This window comes from Pinus tabuliformis, chromosome 5_1, assembly GCF_031772625.1.
Source record: "Pinus tabuliformis cultivar Carrire ecotype Pingquan chromosome 5_1, CPIR1, whole genome shotgun sequence".
Taxonomy (NCBI): domain Eukaryota; kingdom Viridiplantae; phylum Streptophyta; class Pinopsida; order Pinales; family Pinaceae; genus Pinus; species Pinus tabuliformis.
Genome location: NC_142305.1, coordinates 699285056 through 699310676, shown reverse-complemented (window position 1 = coordinate 699310676; position 25621 = coordinate 699285056).

Below are 25621 nucleotides of genomic sequence, written 5' to 3'. Positions count from 1 at the left end.
CTTCCTCCAATGACCAAGGCTCATAATACTTAATGCGATCCTTGAATGCAAATCGCAATCCATTGATGAAACTTTAGGCCTTTGTATTCTCATCCTTGAGATAAGGTATATACCTCAACAAATTCATAAATTTGATCATGTACCCTTCATTTGTCATATAATCCATCTTCAACTAATAGAATTTTTTGCTTCCGTCATAATATCTATCAGATATGTCTTTCTTCCTGAAGAGTCTTTTAAACTCATGCCAACTCAACTCTTATACCTTGATGCCTCTGACATGCTTCACATCTTCCAGCTAGATATCTTCTTTTCAGACTTTACACTAAAGATCGTTATCTAGACTTTCATATTCTCTTAATAGTCATGCAATCCGAAGAACTTCTTCATCCCAAGCAACCATGCTTCTACATATTTTGATTTCTTAATCTCTCCATCAAATGTAGGAGTTTTTAATTTCTTGAATTCCTCCAGAAAATATTGCTTCTCACTCCTCCTATAAGGATGTTGGTGGTGATGATGATGATGTCTTTCTAAATCAAAACTAGAATAGAACCCATAGGCACTACCTCTCCTGTTAGGTGTATCCAAACATCTACCACATTTGACTTTATCATCTTTGTCCAACATGTATCCTAACCGAGTCCTCCTACCATATGTCCCACTAGTCCTTTCCTCTTATCCATGACCAATCCTTAGTTGTCCACGTCTCTGTAAATCTAATGGGATCTAAAGGATCACTGCATTAACCTCAACTTTCTTTTCTTCAGCTCTAGAAAGCCTTTCTTGCATCTCAATCAACCTATTATTATCTTCCTTGAAACTTTTAATTTCTGCCCTCAGACTTCTCAATGTATCTACTAGATCAAGAGAATAATCATATCCTTGTTGCTTAATTAATTTCTAAGGAGAGCCATGTGAACTATAATCCACCATTTTTATTGTCATCTTTTTCCTGCTCTTTCCTAGAAGCATGTCATGTTATATAAACCAAATAGAAATCATAATCAAAATCATACCTTAATGTATTGTGGGGAGGCCATCACATCTACACAAATCAGTTCAGATTAGAATGATACATATACATGCATCATGACATCAACACATAAAAATCATGCATGATGACATAAGACTACAATAACAACCACATGGATGATAGCCATAACCATCACAATGCATGTATAACAATAAACATTTAGCCCATCTAGTCCAATTGTTTGAACCTGAAGCTTTGATACCAATCCATAATACCCCCTCCAACATTTACCCTCTTTGAAAAGCACTCTACTGTAAACATGAGTTGATTGCTACTATGACATGACTCAAATTCCAAGTTCTAATAATGGAATTGGGGACTACAATTTGACAACTTATTGACATACATAAGAGACTACAGACCACTCAGGAGCCTGACAACCACCCAAAGTGATCAATCCCTAAGCTATAACTCTTTTTCATAGACTTAACACCCCAAAAACACCCCAAACAAACCCTTAACACACTATGCATGTGGTTGTGAGGCCCCAACCACACCCATAAGCATGCCTGCATGTGATTATGACCAAAAATCCATTATTTTGTGCATGCGGTCACAAGATCTATGCCAATTTTTTAGGAAAGCCTCGATACCACTACCCATAAGTGATTGTAAGTTTCTAGAAACGTATATAGCATGATAAAAAGGCTAACCAATTAAAACTTGAACAAGGCCTTGACCAGAACATACCTAGTACATGAAAAACACTTCGCCAAACAAATGATAAACATATAAGCTAAAGGTCATGAATGCATATCTTGTCATAAACTTCTAAATCTCATATCAGAATCACCAAAAAGGTTGAATTCCCTCTCAATCTAGTTGCACAATAACATTTGTTATCCATCACCCATTTAATAAACTATCAAATCATGAACAAGAGCAATAACTAGAGCACATCATATAACTAGGTATATAACCAGAATAGAAACCATGGCAAATCATACATAAAATCATCATAATAACAAGGACTTGCGCTCATTAATTACATTAGAATAATATCCCATATTAACTTATGAAAAATCCAACCAAGTCAGGGACTTCCACATATCGCTAGACCATAAATTGGGTTGAACAAAATCTTTCTTTTAGCTAATCACCACCATGCCATATTCCAAGCATGAATGTGGGATCTCATGGGATAAATCAAGACATAGCCAAACAAGGAATCCAAAGGTTAAACCACCTCCATCCTCAAGCTATTGTGATCTCACCTAAACTGATCCTAAGATCACAAATCCAAACCAAGCTTGGATGCCTCATAATTCCTTCACCATACCTTGAGGAATTTTCCTGTCTCCACCCACTTGTTGAGGGCTCCCTAGAGAAAACCATCTCCACCCGCAACCCTTGGGATTTTCCTGAGACTACCTCACCCCCATTCCAAAACCTTCTGACAATCCAAATCTCAACCAAAAATAAATCCCATTACACCATGGATATCCAGGAAATGGAAAGGAAAGGCTGAAACCACTATCAAACTAGACAAAACCCATGCCAATGATAACAAATGAACCACATAAACAAATGCATGTAGCATGAATTCACATCCCAATAAGGAAATCACACATGCAACCTATTACCTGCAAGATATTCTTACTAAAGCTATAGTTCCACCCTTCCCCTTGCTTTCCTTTTCCTTCCTTTGCTCGCTTGTTTTCCTTTCTCCAAATCCAAGTGACTGCTAATGTGCTCCAGGAATCATCTAAGTGTGCAAGAGTGAATGATAGACAAATATAAACTAAAAAAAGTTATGAATTTCTTCTCTGGTGCCTTTTTATCATCAATGCCCCCTTTTTCTTCATTTTCCTCTAATTTCCCTTACATGCAAATTTATGTCCCTTCACCTTCCTTTTCTCCTATTTTCTTCTATTTTCATAATTAAATGTCAATTATTAGTTCTTTTGCTTTACCAATGTGTTTGCTAATTTCCATAGCCATTATTGAACCACAAGTGATGCCCACTAAAGTGTTTTCCCAACATTCAACTTGGAATGTGTGTTCCATGACCTTGGTCTTATTTTCCCTTTATTATCCTTTATTACATGAAAATTTAACCATGGTCTATTACATGCTCAAGACCGGATGCTACTACATTCATTGTTATATTTACTATTGATACATTACATGTTTATAATAATACTAAAGACCACTATCATTTTCATCCACTGTTACTAGGTATTGTTACTACTTCTACTTCAACCTCACGATCAAAACTTGCCAAGGGGAGACTGAGGACATTTTCCATGAAATATGCTAACATTGTACCCCTTGTCAAGTTAGCATCATCCCGAACTAGTTGTTGCATCACCAAATCTAGTAACAACCTTATAGGTATATCTCTATCACTTAATTTCATCGCTTGTTATTCACTTGACCTGCGAGAAAACCAAAATATCAGAATTATGAAATAATATAACCTGAAACACTGAAATATCACATGAAATGACACAAGTTGCAAATATATTTTTATTATTTAGAAGCAGAATAAAATTTTCACTTGCCTCTTTCTGTGGGAAACCTCCAATAGAGCAGAGCTCAATTACAATAAGACTCTATAATTCTTCCCTTACTATCCATGACTATTTATAGCTTTATGTCATCCAAAACCCTAACTACTACTGGTCCTTTGAATAACATAGGTTAACCACTTTATTATTTTTAACTATGGCCCATTTATATCTAATTTTGGTCCCTTTTCTATAATGCAGGGCAACCACTTAAAATTATTATCAATGCAGATAACCATTCACAAGCTTTATTGACTCAACTAACTAACTATGATTTAGACTAGGCCCCTTAGGCTTTTAGATAAATAATGGGTTAGGATTGGACCCTAAAATCATTGAAATTGTTGTGACATGACTCACCCTATCATGATGATCAAGGATGACATCCATTTCAGTTGGGGGTGGGGAGAGGGGGGGGGGGGGGGGGGGTTACATCATACTACCGTACGTTACAACATGATGCATTCCATCAATACCATGACTTCACATGTTACGTTATAAATCTCCACATATGTATCACCGCTCTCAATACCATAATTTATCACCTTTCTTCCACCATTACTCCCATCCAATATTTTCAAATTCATATGTATATCCTAGCTTACATTCCAATTATGACGATTTACGTACTAATTAAACACCCTATTTCAATCAACCTTGCCAAATTATGCAAACTTGACATTTTTCAACATTCTTCTCCCCAACAATGATTGCATGCCACAATGTTGACATTGCAATAGTTCTTATATCTACAATCAAATCCATGGGAGGAGTTATTGTACATCATGATCCAAGATTGACTGATTCACTATATGATCACCCAAGAGTCTATAAGATATTTTAAAATGTAGGATGGTTGGTGTACTTTAACAATTTGAGGGGACTTAATGAATACATTGTCCTTGAATTTGCACAAAATGACAGAACAAGACTCAACCATGCGAGAAGTTGAAATGATAATTACAGAGGGGATAATTCTAGAGTAACAACTTTTCCTCAATGAGGAGTGCATTGGTTTAGCAAGAAAACATTGATTCTAATGGGAAAGTCTATTTTTCTAGGAGAAGAGGAACAAATTAAGAATAAGGGAAGAGGTGTAGATAAACCTTCACTCCCACATCCATAGGAGGATGTTACATACTTCCTCCAATAGTATATCATTTGTGAAGGTCGGTTTGGAGTAGCCTTCATTACCACTTCCAGATATTGGACCATCTTGGCCATATAAAATTAATCAATATTCCAAACATTCCAATGGAATAACTAAAGCATATGCCCAATGTTATCTGATAGATAAAGCATTCAAATAATTTTGTTATGAACCATGGGCTAAGTAAGCTCATTATTGTTGATACTTTATATCGACAAGGGAGAATGTGGGCAAGTTTATTAGTCCCTACTAGAGGGCCAAGTCCAAAGAAATAGGGAATGAATCAAAAGAACAAAGTGAGAATGTCGAGATGGAGGAAGCATGACCAAGCATAAGGAATGACATTGAAAATTATCCTACTAATACACATACTATGGAATTTTGTGCTGACATCCCCATTGAAGGTCTCCATGTTCACAAAGTAGTGTACATATCTAGTGGATAATCATAAAGTTCATAATTTGGGACCTGCCTTGTTTTAGAGGAACAACCCCTATAGAAAAGAATTAAGAAAATATCATTGAAAAATCCTACGGGTGGTAGATTTCTGGAAATAATGGTTATGATTATTGTAAATACATCACCAACTCAACCATCTAAAATGAAAACAAATACATAGGAGATAAAAGAACAACCCAATAAGGAGAATGAGGAGTAATTAAAGTAGAAAAAGGTTGTCATATCTCCTTCTGGCAAGTCATAATATATCCCCCTATCATAGTAAGTTGATAGTTTAAAGAAATAAAATGATGAATTAAGAAAATAACTTACAATAAGAATATATAAAAATTAGAATAGGAAACTCTTAAGGTTAAACACCCTCATTGAGGTTGTTGAAATGATGAATGAATCTTCCTCACCCTCCCAAATTGGAATAAGTGAAATATTGGTGTGTGAAGTTTGCGAGAGATTCTTAGTAAGGTATGAAAACCAAAGATTGTCTCAGTGGGAGTAAAAAAAAAAAATTTACAGGGAAGATAGAGAATTATAGGATGGTACCTACCAATGATGTTATTGTCACACAAGAAATAATAACTAAGTGTTGTCTTAGTGGGTCTTGACCCAGGTTTAGAGTTAGTTTTACCAAACAAATCCTTACACTAATGGCACTTCCACATCAACCCGCAGAGCGCGGACTGATGTCTCACCTGAAGTAGTATGGGGGGATGTTGGAACCAAGTTTCCCCACCCAAAGATTAGTGTAATGTTGTTTTATGTCCTAAGCCTGCCTTCGCGCAGATCGATAAGCTTTTAGGGCTTATCGGTATAACTTCCCTTAATTAGATTCTATACCTCCGTGAATGTTGACAACTGTCTTTCACAGACCCTAAACAGGTGAATAAACCACTTATGCACCTCTCCGATTACCCTTAATTTTGAATTTACCCAGATCAGTTTAATTGTTTGATAACTTTAACATGCAACAAGATATTCTTCATGTAAATAGTTACTATTACTCACATTCATATGACAATATAAATCATGTAAAGTCACACATCAATACAATATTATTTCATAAACCCATAATTCATCACAACATAAAAGCGCATTGATTCATAACATAAACAAATAGACAGAACACAGGATTTTTTGGAATAATCTCTTTATTAATACTTTATTTCTTCTTATAGACTCAAGACTTCCCTGTGAACTTAGCTGCAGGGGTCCGCACACTCAGCTGCGGACTCTACCCTAGGCCTTTGCGCACACAGCTACAGAGCCTCTCTTCTACTCTATGACTTCTTCGCTTTTTTGCTTACATATCCATTACATTCATCTTCATCATCACTTACTTGCCTTTAACTCTCTAAGACTCTCTTACTTATACAATCCCATGGTCCGCAGATCATGGGTAGATCTATAAAAGCCGACACAAATTTCATAAAACAGGGGTAAAACCCTTTATGACAGTTTAATATCTACACACATCATGACCACAACTTGAGGAGACTTCACATTTTCTCCAACAAAACTTGGGCTTTTTGCCCCAAAACTTGGGCTTTTGCCCCAAAATTGACCCTAGGGGACCCTGTCCCAACAGGCCCTCAACACAAATATCGTGACTCGCCCTCTAGTCACTCTACTGGTGTGAAGATCTTACTGTAGAGACCTCCCAACTCTACTTGTGCCACTACTACCTCAACCGCGCTCTACGTGGCTGCCTATTTGATCTTCTCCACCAGCTACTCTGTTGTTGGTCCTGCACTGTCTTCCTTGATTTTATGCTGCGTTCTCTGTAGGCTTGCCAACTTCTCCTCAATGTTGGTGGAGATAACATAGGCCTCTTCCAACCAAGGCCTCAATCTAGCCTTGCGGACCACTTCCTTCCTCTACGCTACTTCCACCTATTCAAGCAACTGTTTTGCCTCATGCAGCTTGGCCAATCACTGTGCTATAACAATGGTGTGCATCATAATTCTCACTTCATCATACCACTACTACAATTCACAGGATTTTGTGTTTAACCTATGTAGGTTAGGACCTTCCTACAATGTCGTGACTACCTCGATGGACTACTCAAAGGGTGTAGTGCAATCCATAACCACGACATCCACTGCTACAACTCCATCCTTTATAGCTAGTTCATGTTGTGCCCTAACCTCTGGCAGAGTTGAAGGCTGTGACTTCAACTCTAGATTTGTAATTTTTAGGTTCATTTCAAATTGAACCTTGGCCACTTCCATCTTCGTTTCGTGCATGCCTGCAGCCAACTTCCTGATCTTCACCTCAATCGTTCCATTAGCCTGAGGATGATATGGCGTACTCTTCTGGTGATAAACCTGGAATTCCTCAGTCAGCGCATTGATCATTTCATTGAGGAAGCACGTACCGTGATCGCTCATTACAATATTTGGGAAACCAAACCTTGTCAACACATATTCAAATAAGAAATTCGCTGTTGTTGCCCTTGTACAGTCCTTTATGGACTGTGCCTTTGCCCATATGGTAAAATAATCGGTCACGATGATGATATACTGTGCACCTGTCTTCTTTCCTGGAGGCTGAATTGTTCCTATGAAATCAATTTCACACTTCTCAAATGACTGTAATGACACTTGTGGATTCAGAGGAAGCTCATCCCTCCATGATGGCCTACTCATTCTCTGACTTGCATTGCATGCCCTACGATATGCTTTGGAATCCTTATGCAGTGTCAACCACCGAAACCTAGCGCGTAAAATATTCTGCGCTATTGCTTTTCCTACATAATGGCCTCCCGCATCTCCTTCATGAGATTTACCAAGGATACTATTTCGTTCAAAAGCAAGCACATAACGTCACATTATTTCATCTGATCCCATCTTATACAAATTCCCTACAATAATAAAAAAGTCTATCGCATGCATCACTAACTCCTTATTTTGTTGATTAGTGTATCCCTCTGGAGCTATTCTTGTAGTTAGGAAGTGGATAATGTCTGCAAAGTGATTTCTACTACGCGCACCGTAAAGAGCTGTGCATTAGGCAATCCTTCCTCCAAATTGGTAGGCTCCTCTCCCGTTTCAATGCGCGACAAATGGTCTGGCCCTGCATTGAATCACCCTGGCTTCACAATTACTTAGAAATCATACTCTTGAAACAATAGCAGCCATTTGCATATTCCCCACCCCACCCCCCCAACACAGGCTTGTTGACTAGGTATTTTAATGCAGAATGGTCTATATATATCTTAAAGTGTCCGCCTAGCAGGTAATGTCTGAACTTCTGGAGCATGTACACCATAGCCAACCCTTCGCGCTCTATCATCAAGTAATTATTTTTAGCCTTTGACAACTTCCTGCTCCCAAAGTCTATGGGATGATCCAATTCTCCTTCACTGGCTTATGTTAGTATTGCTCCCAACACGATACATGACACATCCACATGCACATGAAATTCCTTCTTCCAATCCGGGAAGACTAGGATCGACGTGGTGACCATCTTCTCCTTTAATACATCCAGACTCTACTGAAATTCTTGATCCTAACAGAATGTAGCGTCCTTTTTTAGTAGCTTTTCCATCGGCGTGGTAATTTGGGCATAACCCTTGATGAACTTTCAATAGTATCCAGTATGACCCAGTGTTGCACACAGTTGTTTAACACTCCTTGACACCTCCAAATTAATTATAACCATGATCTTATTAGGCATCTTAATGCTCCTTAGATCCTCCTCTTCTTCTTCAGCAGTCACATTATAGCACTCCAGCACATGGCGCGACTGGGTGGTCCAATTTGAATCAAATCCAAGGGATCTTGCAATATTCTGAAGATTGCTGCCTTGACCTCTTGCAACGCTTCCTCAATGCATTCGAAGCCATCCTCAAAGTTGAATGTCATTAAGAATCCCTATCTCAAAATGTCCCATTTTTCAGTAACGTGGCAAAGCTCTATTTCTAGGTACCAATTCATGGGTATTACATCCAAAGTGTGACAGAATAAATGTACCAACTTAGGTTGCAGCCCCATCCCATAAACGTTAGTCCATTTTTCTAAATGATTGCGTAGATCATTCCTTCCATCGTATTTCTCTGTTAACTAGAATTTTGGGTGACCAAACCACAATCACATCATTTTTTTGTACTCACGCCACCCATCAAAACTGTCTTTATGCATACCCTACCACCTTGCGGGTGTAGCACGTAGCACCAAATCTAGTGCTTGGAAGCGATGCTTCTCAGGCACCTCCCTTTCAAATGCATCCAAAAATTTATCTACATTAGTTAGACCATCATAATAAGGAAAACTTCTTACCTCTATTGATACACAATGCAACGATTTAGTCATCATGTTACAGCTCAACGTACATACTTCATGCAACCTATTCTGCTAGTCTTCCAACTCCTCATCTGAATCTGATGTACAGGAACTTTCGTGGTCCCATGCAATGCATCCATCTGCTGTCAGATTCACCCAATCTTGGTCTCATGCTATTGTTTTGTAGATCTAGTCCAAATCATCGTCACTTTCGTAATCATGGACCAGCTTAGTATAACGTAGTTCTTTTGCAGGGTCCAAAATTACTACTAAGAGGGGTGATTTCCTCTCAAATGACACTGTCTGCTTCTTCAAATTGATCACCCCATTCATGTCAATAGTCTAATCAATCCCAAGGAGCATGAGGTAGGGATTGATGTCATCAACAATCTCCATCAGTTTAAAATCATCCAACATGCTCGCGCCTTCAATATCTATTATCACTCCCTGCAATCTTCCAACAGGGATAATATTTTGTTGATTTTCCATTCTTAATTGAATCAGAGAGGACTGTAGCATAGGTCTCCCCATTCTTTCCCATGTCTATTTAGGCAATACGTTTGCATCCGACCCCAAATCCATAATAAATTGATCCATTTCATACTCTTCTATTTGTGCAGTGAGCCTCATCTCACGTCCTATTCATGCCTTATGCTTACCAATTTTTCTAACCACGTGAGGTCCTTCTGGAACATTTTCTCTACCTGCACACTTATTTATCGACTCCTATAATCCTTTCACGACCTTGATATCACTAAACAACTTCATACAGGTCTCCAAGACGGTAGTGAGCATGGAGAGGTCCATTTCTTCGAACATATTATCTTGACTTCTTGAGGTAGAGGCCTAAAAAAATCTTTTCTTTACTTCCATGAATGTTTCTTTCGCACACTCCAAATCAAACCAAACCTCTTTTTCTAGAGCGTTGCGGACCCATTCACTCTCTTAAGGGTGCTTTCCCTTATCCTCGCCAGTCGTCATTCCACTTCGCAACACGATATCTACATTGGGATCCTCTTCACAGGGTTCAACCCTAATCATTTGCAGGTTCTGGGTAGGCTACACCATCTTCTCCTGTATCTTAGCTATTAATACAGGGAAGTCTTCTATCACATGATCAAAATGAGTATAGTATCAGCATGATAGGCGTTTCAAGCTCATACACTCCCATTATTAGTGTCCTGGTACTCCACAATTGTAGCAAATAACTTGCCCTCGACCTCTCGCAGATCCTCCTCCTCCTCGGCCTCTTCTGCGCCCTTAATATCCTCTGCACGCTCCACTAGCACCTTGATCCGTAGACCGAGTTTATGTCTGCATTTGATACATGGGCATTCTTTCCATAATTGGCTCATAGCTACGAAAATTACATTCATTGTGACCCATCGATTTATAGAAGTTGTAGAAGAGTTGTTGCGGTGTCTGCATAAATTTCTGCAACAAGTGACAATTATCTGTTACATGTTTTCTAGCTACCTAACTGATAGCGCACCACAGCGCGGGCCCCGTACGCAGCCCTGCTTGAGCTTCTGGCCTTAGAGGCATCAACCCTCCTCCTGTAACATAATTCATGAAGATAGGGCAGTGATCTTTATCATGCCTCTGGCTCTTACACTTCAGGCACCAAACTTCTTCACACACCTTTGGCCGAGCCGCTCTATCCTTCTTCAGAGTTTGAAATTCTAGTTAAGGATTCTGTAAATCCACGTGGATATGCTCCCAAAATAGCATCTTGAATCAGTGTTTCATGTAGTCTCATCACAATTTATATGGCTTCCGCCTGGGTCCAAATATTTTGTTGTGATAAGGCGACCTTTAGGTGAGGTATAAGTGAAGCTACAAACCATTCGCGGTGCTACCCATCCGTAATATTCATGTTAGCTTCGCAGATTTGGAATTTAAATCTCTAATCCAACTCTAAGGGTGTTTCACCAGGCCTCATCATGATTTCCTTGAATCCAATGATTGATTGCGATTCAGACTTGGGCTTACTGAATTCTTTATTCAATGCAGTTTGAATGTATGCTAATGGAGCTGTCAAGTTATCGGTACAGTACTTAATATACCATGTTAGCGCGCAATCCTGTAGAGTAGTAACCAACATTTCTTTCTTCATCTAATCATCTATAATATTCTAGGCTGTCCACACGGCCTTCGCGACGAACCAAAACTGGTCTGGGTCCTCATTTCCCAAGCCCTTGAAAACGGGCAACTTCATCGTATTCGACATATCGAACGGTGGCAGAGGTGGTGGCAGTGTGGGAAAAGGTGTATGCTGTGGGGGTGAAGGCGGAGGTGGTGTGGATGGATGAGGTATTCGATGAAACCCTCATTGTATTAATTGGACAACACTCTACGATGAAACCTATGTTGCTCCCTCGTCGTCACTCAGAGGAGGCTCAATCAACAAGTTATATTCAAGGCCTATTCTCCCTCTATCCTTGAAGAAATTTCCACTTTACGTAGCTCCAAACATCAAGGTAATGGAATAACCCGTTTTTCACACAAGAGCATATTAATCCAAGTATTCATAGATATCAAATACTTACCTCGCAGTCCCTTGAAGAAGCGTCACTCTACTTCACTGTAGCTAACCAAGGTATCGACCGTGAATTATATCACAAATCCTCCTATGACATGATCAAGCCAGTGATCGACAATGTACACGATCTTATCATTAGAGGCTTCCAATCTCTGCACCAACTCTAGGGTCCACACTACTGGACTGTCAAGGCTCCACCTTCCCTAACCTTCTGCAAATTTAGCGATCCACTCGTATAGTTCGATTAGGAAGGTACAAAAGAAAATTTTGTGTATCTCTGTGTATAGGTATCTATCCAACCACTGTTCTTTTGTCAGGCATGGATTTTTGTTTTCTTGTGCTGCCAATTCATGGATCTTTCTATCCAACCACTCCTCAATTTCCTTCTTAGTTGGATTCTAGTGATGTGACATCACACATCTCTTTATGCAGATCCTGGTCCCGACAATGGAACAATTTGTTGGCTTAGTGGGTCCTGACCCAGGTTCAGAATTAGTTTTGCCAAGCAAATCCCTACACTACTGGCCCTGCCGGAATCAACCCATGGGGCGCGGATTGAAGTCTCACCCAAAGCAGTATTGGGGGATGCTGGAACTAAGTTTCTACACCTAGAGATTAGTGTAATGTCATTTTATGTCCTCAACCTACCTTCGCGCAGATCGATAAGACTTTAGGGATTATCAATATAACTTCCCTTAACCAGATTATATACCTTTCTGAACATTCATGATTGTCTTTTGCAAACCCTAAACAGGTGAGCACTTATGTGCCTTTGTGATTACCCTTAATCCTGTATTTCCCCAGGCCGGTTTAATCGTTTGATAACTTTAACATTCAACAATATATTCTTCACATAAATAGTTACTATTACTTGCATTCATATGATAATATAAATCATGTAAAGGCACACATCAATACAATATTATTTCATAAGCCCATCATTCATCACAACATAAAAGCACATTCATTCATAACAAAAATAAATAAACAAAACACAAGATTTTTTGGAATAATCTCTTTATTAATAATTCAATTCTTCTAACAGACTCAAGACTTCCCTATGCACTCAACTACAGGGGTCCATGCACTCAGCTACGAACACTACTCTAGGCCTTTGTGCACACAACTGCAGAGCCTCTCTTCTACTCTAAGACTTCTTCATTTTTCTGCCTACTGACCCATTGCATTCATCTTCATCATCAATTACATTCCTTAGACTCTCTAAGACTCTCTTACTTATACAATCCCATGGTCTGGTAGATCTATAAAAGCTGACACAACTTTCATAAAACAAGGGTAAAACCCTTTATGCCACTTTACTATCTACGCACTTTGCAACCACAACTTGTGGAGACTTTACATTTTCTACAACAAAACTTGGGCTTTTTGCCCCAAAATTGACCCTAGGGGACCCTGTCCCAACACTAAGGTAAAGCATCATGTGGATAAACAATAGGCCAGTACAAAAGAACTTTCCAATGATACTTCTATAACATAAGAACCAACAACTAAGGTAGAGCAACCTATGGAGAATAAATTTGCTGGTACATAAGAACCTATCGATGATGGTGCTATCACACAAGAACTAGTAGCTAAGGTAGTATAGCTTGAATATGAAAATAAGATAGAGACCTAGGAGAATTCACAAAAATATGTTGAAGACATTGCTATAAGAATAACTGAGATAGTACAACCTAAAATTAAAAAAGATGAACACTTGGACCAAATATTTTTTATTTGAAAATTAAGTAAATGGATACAATTAGCTCTATCATTGGAGAAAGGTGCATTCCCACTAAGTGAGCATAGGAAAATCATTCATAATATTAAGGAGGCATGGGAAGAAGATGTTAGATTCATATAACACTGGTCATTCCCCCATTACTATTGTAATTATAGCCCTTATTGTTATTGTTGTGCTCCTATTGTCCCCATATTGTTATTATTGTGCCCCATAGAAGCCCACTATTGTTATTTTTGTGCCCTTATATTATTATTATTATGTTGGCCTTGATTATATTGTAACCCCTTACACTCCTATATATAGAAAGGAGGTTTTGTCATTTGTATTATCCAAGAATTTTTAATTTATGTACTGTAAAGGAGGTTTCCCTCTCAAAGAGGCTTATTTATAGGTCGTTGATCTATCTTATCTATCTTTTTATGAGCTGGTTTCATAACATTTGGTATCAAAGCTTTGGATTCTAGGGTTTCGCTCCTCCAAAATAGGTGATCGTGGAATTTTCGCTATAACTTTTTTTCCGTGACGTTTCAGAAGCTAAAAAACACATTTGAGCTGAAATCTTGGTGATCCTCGGGTTTGAATTTCTGATCTTGACTCGCTAAATTTTTGGAGATATGATGAAGGAAGTTAGAGTTTTTGCAAGCTCCGAAATTACATCCCAAACAAGTGACCTTGGGAAAATCGTCATAACTTTATCTTCGAGTATCAGATTGAAATTTCGTAAGAAGTTATAGAAAGAGTGGACTGTCATTTTCTGTGTATTGTTTTCAGGTATGAAGGTTCAAATAGTGACACGTGGCACTTCATACAAGTTTACTCTACCGAAAAAGTGTATAATCAGGTCATCTTTGGAGATTGGGCATAACACTTTCTTGGAGAATCCAATTTTGATCAGACTAGTAGTGTTGGAAAGAGGAATCAGAGGGTTACTACAGTTCATAATTTCAAACCTTAGAGATTCGAAATTTCAGAGATACATCATATCGAGCTCCTACAAAGTGAAAAATAGTGTGTAGTTTTTTTTTTAATTTTTAATTTTGATTATGTTTATTTGAAAAATTAGTTTGAAGGAATTAAAAGGGCATAGTAAAGCATAATTATCATTAATTGATTTCCCTTCCTTAGAAAATTTGTGTTAGTATGATATACTAATCTACAACAAGTCTTGGAAGGATCATGTTCAACATGTTGACAGGGTGCTCAAACTATTGGAGGAGAAACAATTATATGCAAAAAGCTCCAAATGTTTCTTTGGAGTACAAGAGGTGGAATATCTGGGTCATATTGTATCCAATGAAGGTGTTAAGGTTGACCCTAGAAAAATTAAAACCATTAATGAATGGAAAATCACCACATCCATAAAGCATTTGCGAGGATTTCTCGAGTTGACAGGGTATTATTGCAAGTTTGTTAAGAAATGTGGGAGAATAACAACACCTCTAACAACATTATTGAAGAAAGATGCATTTTCATGGACTCTAGAAGCAACGAAGGCCTTTGAACATCTTAAGGAGGAAATGTGCCAAGCACCAATTCGAAGGAAAGAGTGTTATCATGGTGGTAATTGACAAACTTACCAATTATGCACACTTGTGTGCATTATCTCATCCATTTAAAGTGAGTATAGTTTCTAATGCATTTATGGAAACAATTCAAAAGCTACATGGAAACCCAAAGATTATTGTTAGTGACAGAGATCCCATTTTCACTGGACAATTTTGGACATAATTATTTACTTGTATTCGTACTCAGTTAGCTCATAGCTCATCTTATGATCCTCAATCTGATGGGAAAACTGAGATAGTAAACAAATGTTTGGAAGGATATCTTTGTTTCTTTGTATCTGATACATAGACAAAATGGGTCAAATTGTTACCTCTGGCTGAATGGTGGCATAACACTTCCTTCCATACTACAACAAAAATGACCCCATTTATGGCACCTTATGGATATCATCCATCGTCCATCACATCATATTTAAGAGAAAATTCTAAGGTTCAAGCAGTGGATGATCACATCGGGCATAAACAACAAGTTCTCCAACTCTTAAAGGATAACCTCAATTTGGCCAAGAATAGAATGAAACAATAGGCAGATCAACATTGCAGTGAAAGAAGTTTTGATGTAGGTGATTGCGTATTCCTATGTATACAACCATATAAACAAATGTCCCTCAAGAAAGCTAAGAAGGATAATAAATTATCGCCAAAGTATTATGGTCTGTACAAGATGTTGCAAAAGATAGGTACTATGGCATACAATTTGGAGCTTCCTGTAGCTTCCCGAGTGCACCCAGTTTTCCATGTTTCATGCTTAAAGAAGGTTATAGGTGACAAGCTCCCAGTTCAAACAATATTTCCAAAACTTGATGAGGAATGAAAAATCATATTGGAACCTGAAGGAGTCACATAAACAAGAACTCAAAAACTATGAAATCAATCAATTTCAGAGTATCTCATCAAGTGGAAGATCTTACCCGTCGAAGATTCCACCTGGGAGGATGAGAATTTTATACAGAAGCATCCATAACTACTCAAGCATTGAGGACAACAATTTTTTGAAGTAGAGGGGCACGTTAGGTCCCTATAATTCTAGTGATTCCCCCATTACTATTGTCATTTTCTCCCTTATTGTTATTGTTGTGCCCCTATTGTCCCTAGATTGTTATTATTGTGCCCCATAGATGCCCACTATTGTTATTTTTGTGCCCTTATATTATTATTGTTATGTCAGCCTTGATTATATTGTGACCGCTTAGACTCCCATTTATAGAAAGGAGGTTTTGTCATTTGTATCATCCAATAATTGTTCACTTATGTAATGTAAAGGAGATTGCCCCTCGTAGAGGATTATTTCTAAGTTGTTGATCCATCTTATCTATCTTTTTGTGAGTTGGTTTCATAACAGAAAAACTAATGATCTAGAGGCTTAGATGGTACAAGGTGAAGGAGGAAAGGAAGAATGAAAGGAAACAACTGTAGGAACTTCAAGAAAATGTCCAGAAGCTACAAGCAAAGAAAGAGCATATGTACAATATTGTACATGAATTAATTAGTTGTAGAAATCCTTCTCCTTCCTACTACTTATTTATTCATGAGAAATTCATTATTCTTTAGTTAACAACTATTAAGAAAGAAGGGCATATAAGATAACCACTATTATGCCATTTCTAGGGGTTTTCAAGCAAAGTAACCTTGTAGAAAAGCATTTGTTGTGAAAGCTATATCTACATGAGTTCATCTATTATGGAGAGAGTTCCATTCTCTCACCTTATATGGGGGACATCCAACTAAGGGCATTCATTTCATTTGTTCAAAATTACATAAGCTCATAATTATCCCATGATGTTTTAACAACAAACCAAGAGAATATGGTGTCATGGATCTGAGAGGAACCAAGTTTTGTTCCAGAAGCTTTTAAAACATATGGAAACTTTCTTTGATCTATAGACTAATGACTACAATGTGTGAGGTCCATAGAAATTTATGGACCTTTATTCTAGAAGTATTGACAATCTACAACAGTGTGCACTATAGGGTAGCAAAATAAGATGGGAAGTGAGTGATAAGAAGCAAAAGGATAAAGACCCATATTTTTGCACAAATTTTGTACATGTTGTTTCAATAATACCAATGTATGTTAATTGTATCAGATGTTGTGGGCCTAATTGAGTTGGGTTGAAATTTCAATTTCCTTTGGTTTGGCTTCAACCAGTTAAGCATCAACATTATTTTCAATTGAAACTTGGGGAGGTAGAGACATAGCGGCTGGATTGATTACTTTTGAGGGATATAGGGCTATCACTAAGGATATAGTAAAGGATTATAATTTTGCTGAGTTGTACTCATGGCATGCCTTAAAGGTCAATTGATGGATTTACGTGAGGGACATGCAGTTGCTTTAGTTGGGTGGAGTTGTTGGGTCTAAGAATCGACATCCTTTTCAACAATATTTCCTTACATATTTTACCACATTCCCCTTCCTAGCCACATCCTTTTATTCAATTGAGTATATTTTTGACTAAATTATACCACTCTTTCATGTCACTATAACTTATGCAGCTTTTCTTGCATTTTATGGGAGGAAAATTATTTTTGGGTGAATTTATTTACAAAAATAAAAAGAAGGATTTTCATAGGATGAATCAATTGGTTAGGATGCTTCTAATCACTTTTTCCTAGATATGCTTTTCCAAGATTTTGAAACATTGTCACACCAAGATAATAGATCTGTTATTATTTTGATGTTGATACTTTATTTTATGCTGATATAATTCTTGCTATCATCCTCAGTAGCTGATGTGTACGTTGTTACCCAACAAGGTCAACCAAGACCTCTTTGCTAACAAATATTTGAATTCTCTTGACAAATTTACCAAATCAACTGTAACAATTATAATCGTTATTTGTTATGAAACCAACTCACAATAAGATAGAAAAGAGAGATAGACACCTTAGAATTCAGCCTCTTCGAGGGGGCAAGCTCCTTTACATTACACAAATGAATAATTCTGGGATGATACAAATGACAAAACCTCCTTTCTATATATAGGAGTCTAAGGGGTCACAATATAACCAAAGCCGACCTAACAATAATAACATAAGGGCACAAAAATAACAATAGTGGGCTTCTATGGGGCACACTAATAGCAATATGGGGACAATACGAGCACAACAATAACAATAAGGAATACAATGACAATAGTAATGCGGGAATCACTAGTATTATAGGGACCTAACATGCCCCTCTCCTTCAAAAAAGTGTTGTCCTCAACGCTTGAGTAGTTCTGGATGCTTCTGTATAAAATTATCATCCTCCCATGTGGAATCTTCAATGGCTAAGCTCTTCCACTTCATGAGATACTCTGAAATTGATCGATTTCCTACCTATCGAGTTCTTGTTTCTTTAACTGCTTCAAGTTCCAATATGATTTTTCATTCCTCATCAAGTTCTGGCAATATTATTTGAACTAGGACCTTGTCACCTATAACCTTTTGTAAGCATGAAACATGGAAAACTAGGTGCACTCGGGAAGTTGCAGGAAGCTCCAATTTGTGTGGCATAGTCCCTATCTTTTGCAACAACTTGTATGGACCATAATACTTTGGTGATAATTTATTTTCCTTCTTAGCTTGCTTGAGGGAAATTTGTTTATATGGTTGTAACCGTAGGAATACACAATCACCTAGATCAAAACTTCTTTCGTTGCGATGTTAATATGCCTATTGTTTCATTCTATTCTGCACCAAGGTGAGGTTATCCTTTAAGACTTGGAGAACTTGTTGTTGATGCTCTATGTGATCTTCCATTGCTTGAACCTTAGAATTTTCTCTTAAATATGATGTGATGGATGGTGGATGATATCCATAAAGTGCCATAAATGGGGTCATTTTTGTTGCAGTATGGAAGGAAGTGTTATACCACCATTTAGCCAAAGGAAACCATTTGACCCATTGTATCTATTTATCAGATACAAAGCAATGAAGATATCATTCCAAACATTTGTTTACTATGTCAGTTTTCCCATTAGGTTGAGGACAATAAGATGATCTATGAGCTAACTGAGTACCAAGACAAGAAAATAATTCTATCCAAAAATTTCCAGTGAAAATGGGATCTCTATCGCTTATAATAATATTTGGGTTTCCATGTAGCTTTTGAATTGTTTCCATAAATGCAGTAGAAACTGTACTCGCTTTAAATGGATGAGATAATGTACAAAAGTGTGCATACATGATAAGTCTGTCAACTACCACCATAATAACACTCTTTCCTTCAGACTTGGGTAAACTTGTGAGAAAATCCATTGAAACCTCCTCCCAACATTGGCTTGGAATGGATAAAGGTTGTAATAGACCAGGGGTCTTAATTATGTTTCAAATTTATTTTGTTGCCAAACCAAAAATTCCACCACAAACTTTTGAATATCCAATTTAAGGCCATCCCCCTAAGGGAGAGGTGCGCAATTCCCTAAGGATCTTTTGTTTTAGTTGGGAATTCTTACATAGGTATAACCGATCTTTGTACCATAACGAATCATTTTTCCAGCTAAATGTATCAGATGTACTGAGATCTTGTTGTATCTTTTGAATGAGTGCCCACACTTCTTCATCGTTCTTCCATTCATCCCTTGCTTCATTTATCCAATCTGATTGGATAATAGAAATGGCGTAAAGAAATGCTTCCACATCCTCATCCTTTCTTGAGAGTGCATCTGCCACAACATTTTGCTTCCCTTTTTTGTAGATGATTTCAAAGTCATAACCCAACATCTTTGTGACCCATTTTTGCGGCTCTTCTAAAGGTAATCTTTGTTCTAAAAAGTATTTAAGACTATCATGATCTGTTTTTATCTTGAAGTGTCTTCCCATTAGGTAGGGTCGCCATTTCTTAAGTGCATGTAGTAATTCCAACATTTCCTTCTCATAAATAGATTTGTGTAAATACTTTCCTTTAATTGGATGACTTTCGAAAGCAATGGGTCTTTCTTCTTGCATTAAAACAACACCAACTCCATTTCCTGAGGCAACACATTCCACAATAAAGGTTTTTGTGAAGTTCGGTGTAGCTAAGACCACTGCTTGGCACATTGCCTCTTTAAGATGTTCAAAGGCCTCTGTTGCTTCTGGAGTCCATGAAAATGCATCTTTCGTCAATAATGTTGTTAGAGGTGCTTCTATTCTCCCATAATTCTTAACAAACTTTCGATAATACCCTATCAACTCAAGAAGTCATCGTAGATGCTCTATGGATGTGGGGATTTTCCATTCCTTAATGGTTTTAATTTTGCTAGGGTCTACCTTAACACCTTCATGAGATACAATATGACCCAAATATTCTACCTCTTGTACTCCAAAGATGCATTTGGAGGTTTTGCATATAATTGTTTCTCCTCCAATAGTTTGAGCACCCTGTCAAGATGTTGAACATGATCCTTCCAAGACTTGATGTAGATTAGTATATCATCAAAAAATACTAACACAAAATTTCTAAGGAAGGGTTTGAAAATGGAATTCATCAAACCTTGAAATGTAGAAGGTGCATTGGTAAGGCCAAAATGACAAAACTTAATGATCCTCATGAGTTCTAAATGTTGTTTTTGGAATGTCTTCAATCTTCATTCTGATTTGATGATATCCTAAACGAAGACCCAACTTGGTGAAGTAAATTGATCCATGCAATTCATCTAATAATTCATCAATGACAGGAATGTGAAATTTATCTTTAATAGTGAGCTTGTTGAGCTCCCTATAATCTGGACACATGCACCATGATCCATCCTCCTTATGAACCAATACTACTAGAGTAGAGAAAGAACTTTGACTAGCTTGAATTATACCAGCCTTTAGCATTTCTGCAACCATATGTTCAATTTCACTCTTTTGGGCATAAGGATATCTGTAAGGCCTGATGTTTGGAGGAAACATTCTTGGAATCAAATGAATATCATGATCATGATCACGAATAGGCGGGAGGCCTTTGGGAGTCTCAAATACCTTGGAATGATTGTCCAAGACTTTTTGGAGATCCAGAGAAATATATGATTTCAATGTGGGAACCTCTAGTGACCATAATTGTGCAATTATGCCTTGTTGTTCTTTCTTTAGAAGATTTGTCATTCCGTTAGAGCTTATCATATTTCTCAATTTCCCTATAATACCCCTTAATTCAACTTCCTTTCCTTTTGAATAAAATTTTATGAAAATTTCTTCAAAATTAAAAGCTATTGTACCTAAGGATTGTAGCCATTAGACTCCTAGTACAACATCAACATCCCATACTAGAATGGAAAGCATTGGGCTATTCAGTACATATTGTCCCATGGATAGCTTGATATTATGGCGCTTTCCTGAGAAATTTATGGTTCCTCCACTTGCAACCATCACTTGACACTCTGGTGCTAGATATTGGAAGCAATTCAATTCCTTGGCTATCTTACAATGAACAAAATTATGGGTACTGCTCGAATCAATCAACACTATTACATTTTTCTTCTTGATATTCCCTTCTATCTTGATAGTTTGAGGAGTGGTAATTCCAGCCAATGCATTACAAGATATGTTTGGATTCATTTCTTCTTTCTCTAGGTTTGTTCCTGGTGTATATCCTCTTCTTTTGATGTTTCTTGTTCCTTTTCTTCCTCCTTTTCATAATCAAAGTAAAATAATTTATTCTCAGCACACTTATGACCTTTAGTGTATTTTCTATCACAACCATAACAAAGCCCTCTTTCTCTTTTTTCTTCCAATTTTTGTGGTGTCAACCTTGTCAGTTGTGGATGGCTAGGGGTAACAACACTTCCATCTTTATGATTGTGAGTGGTAGGCTTCCTTGTTGCCATAATTTTGCTTTCCATTTTTCTTGCCAACCTAAATGCCTTCTCTAATGAATCAAGTTCCCAAAGGCGAACCTCATGTTGGATGTTATCCTTTAAAATCCCTATGAACACATCAATCCTATGCTCCTCTAGAATATATTTTACCCTTATATTCAATTTTTGGAATTCCTCAATGTGCTTCATCATTGAACCCTTTTGTTTGATATGTATCAAATGGCTAAAAAAAGTGTTGCTTTTTGTATCTTCATAATGTGCTATCATTTCATCTGTAAACATAGCCCAAGTGACAATTTGTTTACGAGAGCAAAGCCATCGATACCATACAAATTGATTTGGTTCCAAATATAAAGTTGCAATGCATACCTTTAGTGTGTTTTGCACATTATGGAGATTGAAAAATTGCTCCATCTGTAGTATCCATGTTACCAGATCCTTTCCATCAAACTTCTTCATATCGATCTTTGGAACATTGTGGTTTTTTGATCCAACATTAGAGTCTATGAAATCATGATTAACATTTATTTTGTTATCTTCATGAGTTTCCTTTACTACCCTTTCGCCATTACTAAGTATTTCTTGTAGAAACTTTATCAAATTTGTCTTCAAATCTTCCATCTTAGCTTCCACGCCTTTCTTTAAATCATCCATTTTAGCTTCCATGCCATCCATATTAGCTTCCACGCCATCCTTCTTAGCTTCCACGTCATTCATCTTAGCTTCTATGCATTTCTTTAAACCATCCATCTTAGATTCCACGCCTTTCTTTAAACCATCCATCTTAGCTTCCACGCCATACATCTTGGCTTCTATGTCTTTCTTTAAACCATCCATCTTAGCTTTTGTTGCTTTTTGTGTGAGTGAAATTTGTTGCACTTGGTCTCGTAATTTTGATATATCACGTTGCATTTCTTCCTCTTCTGCATGAGTCATGTTAGAGCTTTTAGGTTGCTTACTAGGTGTTTCCATTTTCTTTCTTTGGGGCATCAATTACTAATAATAATGCTTCACTATGCCCTTTGAGTTCCTTCAAATTAATTTTTCAAGCCAAACTTATGCAAAAAAAAAGTACACACCCTTTTTCACTTTGTAGGTGCTCGATATTGAATCTGTTGTACCTATGTAATTTTGGATCTCCAAGGTCTAAAATTGCTTCTTGCGGTAACCCTCTGAGTACCATTTCTAGCCCTGCAAGTTTGATCAAGATTTGATTCTCCAATGAAGAGTTTTGCCGAATCTCCCACGATGACCTGATTATAGACTGGTTCAATAGATCAAGATTGTACGAAGTGCCACGTGTCACTGTTTTGACCTTAAGATCTAAACTTGATACAAAGAAAACTACAATCTGTTCTCTTTCTGTAACTTCTTACAAAATTTCAATTTGATGCTCAGAAAAAAAGTTATGATGATTTTCCCTAAGTCATCTGTTTGAGATATAATTCAGGATCCTGCAAAAACCCTAACTTCCTTGGATCATATCTCCGAAAATATAGTGAGACAAGATCTGAAATTCAGACCTAAGGTTCAGTGATATTTCGATTCAAATGAGTTTTTTTTTTTTTTTTTTTTTCGCTTCTGGAATGTTGCAAAAATTCCACAATGACTTGTTTGGAGCAACGAAACCCTAGAATCCAAGCTCTAATACCAATTCTATGAAACCAACTCACAATAAGATAGAAAAGAGAGATAAATTCCTTAGAATTCAGCCTCTTCGAGGTGGAAACCTCATTTACATTACACAAACGAACAATTTTTGGATGATATAAATGACAAACCTCCTTTCTATATATAGGATTCTAATGGGTCACAATATAAGCAAAGCCAACCTAACAATAATAACATAAGGGCACATAAATAACAATAGTGGGCTTCTATGGGGCACAATAATAAAAATATGGGGATAATAGGGGCACAACAATAACAATAAGGGATACAATGACAATAGAAATGGGGGAATCAATAGTATTATAGGAACCTAACATCAGTATTTTAGCTACTTACTAACATAAGGCATTATGATGGCATATCTTTTACTTCCAATAATTTATTGTAATTTTTTTAAGAAAATACTTTTAGTTTGAACAACTTAGTAATTGGTAGATTCTCATGGTTTTTCACGATCTTGATACCCATATTAGATAGAATATAATCCTATAAGACATGATCGCTCTTCCTCATGCAAGGGTGGCATCATCAATTTTAGACTGTGCATCTCTGTATTTCATTTTTCAGAGCTAATGCAATATTTTATGAGTTCATGGTCCATTTATGATTTTTTTTTTATAGCTTGTGAGTTGAGATTCTACCAACTCCTTGCTAAGTAGGAAGGGCCCTCCTTTTCAATAGGGATCACTATGTCTATAGAGGTAGTGTAGTTATTTCATTTTAATTCACTTGTAGGCTATGATATTTTAATTCTTGTCATTTCAATTTACCATTGTTATAGATTTCTCCCTTGATATACTACTATTGCTATTGGTTAAGTTGGATTGTAGAATATTTAATATAGGTTTCTCATGTGTTGTCATAGACTTTGTAGGATGGATCCTCAATAATTGTGTGATGCTACTATTTTTTTATTATTGTTGCAAACCTATAATCCATTATTGATCTAAATGTTAGTTATTTGTTGTTACAATTAATAAAGTGCATTATGCAGTTGATGAGTTGGTTGATTTTTTATTGTTAACATAAGGATTAATGGTTGTGTGAGGTTATTTTTAAATGATTTTGTGCAAGTGAGGAATTGATTTCAAGGAGCGTTATTTCTTTTCCCTTCAAGAGTGATCTTGGTGTAGATGAATGCTATTTTATTGTGCAAGTGTGATTCCATTTCCAATATTATGTGTAGAGTGTGTTAGTGTGAAATATTTCAGCATGTGTGCAAAAATCCCTACACTTAAGTTATAGATGATTTATAGCCCTAACAACAAAACAAGATTGTATATATGGTTCAGAACTACAATAAAAATGTGAGAAAAAACATGCACCAAAAGATAATAAGCAAATAGAAACATATTGTAGGTTTTAACCCCATACAGAAGTTACCTGCATACGAATTATAAGAACAGAAAATAAATAGTGTGAGAGCATAACACATAAAACACATATACACAGAGATTATCCCCTGGATCCCAAAACGGGGACTACCCGCTTGATTTTTCATTATGTTCCTTTCAATGTTACAATATATATTTATACATGCCGAAGCATCCAATACCATGGACCGAAAACTATCACGTCTAAAACCATGGACCAAAAATCATCGCGTCCAAAACCATGGTCCGAAAACCATCGCATCCAAAACCATTTACGAAAATAATGCACAAAACCATAGGTAGGTCCGGCCAACCTAATATAGGGTCCAAATTTTTTTTCCCTGGGGTGCTTCCCCAGACCCTATAGAGGGAGTTTACTGGCCCTCATCAAACCCCCTATGATCCCCACACTACCCAATTGGCACAACGAAGGGGGGGCTCCGTCGCCTCTCTAACCCCCCGGTTAACTACGTGGTCTAGTCATGGAAAGAATATAACACAACCCAACATTTTGCCACTTGTTATTT